The sequence below is a fragment of the Mastomys coucha genome, unplaced genomic scaffold (genome assembly GCF_008632895.1).
Source record: "Mastomys coucha isolate ucsf_1 unplaced genomic scaffold, UCSF_Mcou_1 pScaffold9, whole genome shotgun sequence".
Taxonomy (NCBI): Eukaryota; Metazoa; Chordata; class Mammalia; order Rodentia; family Muridae; genus Mastomys; species Mastomys coucha.
Window position 1 is genome coordinate 91,897,719 of NW_022196915.1, and position 893 is coordinate 91,898,611.

The 893-nt window shown below is 48.8% G+C and overlaps 1 pseudogene; it reads left to right on the forward strand.

Moving 5' to 3' along the window:
* The first annotated feature begins 345 nt into the window (after window positions 1–345).
* The window catches only part of LOC116084216, a 7,536-nt pseudogene continuing 6,988 nt past the window's right edge, over window positions 346–893 (forward strand).

Genomic DNA, 893 nt, shown 5'->3' on the forward strand with positions numbered 1-893 from the left:
GAAGTGACTTTTGGAGCATGGACTTACACAAGGGAACACTAAATGTCTCCAGATGATTATCATTAAGGATAAGCTCTTGAAGGTGGGTGAGGTCTCCAATTGTAGCTGGAAACTATTTTATACAGTAGTGTCTCAGGTCTAACTTGGAAAGATTTTTTTTTTTTTTTAAGCCCAGCATATACATATCAACTTGGGTAACAAGCCTGAAGATGATCCAGAGACTATGGAAACTTCCATCAAAAGCACAGTGGTTCCTTGCCAGTACCCACATCTGGAGTTAAGCAGCACGTGAGGAATGGTATAATTAAAGACCTCCCTGCTTCTTCTTCTCTGGGAAAACACCAAATGGCTGATGACACAGGTGCAGCAGGAGGGCAGGGAGGACCCGGGGACCCAGGATTAGGAGGCCGAAGTGGCTTCCACAGATGATTTGGCGGCAGTCTTAGGGACCTTGGCCGTGGTTGAGGCTGTGGTTGTGGTCGAGGTCATGGGGCTCCTGGAGGTAAAGCTGAAGACCAGGAGTGGATCATCGTCACCAAGCTGGGCCGCCTGGTTAAGGACATGAAGATCAAGTCTTTGGAGGAAATCTACCTGTTCTCCCTGCCCATTAAGGAGTCTGAGATCATTGGCTTTTTCCTGGATGCATCCCTAAAGGATGAGGTTCTGAAAATCATGCCAGTACAGAAGCAAACTCGTGCTGGCCTGTGGACCAGGTTCAAGGCATTCGTTGCTACTGGAGACTTCAATGGTCACCTTGGTCTTGGTGTTAAATGCTCCAAGGAGGTTGCCACTGCCATCTGAGGGGCAGTCATCTTGGCCAAGTTTTCCATCGTCCCTGTGCGGAAAGGCTACTGGGGGGACAAGATTGGCAAGCCCCACACTGTTCCATGCAA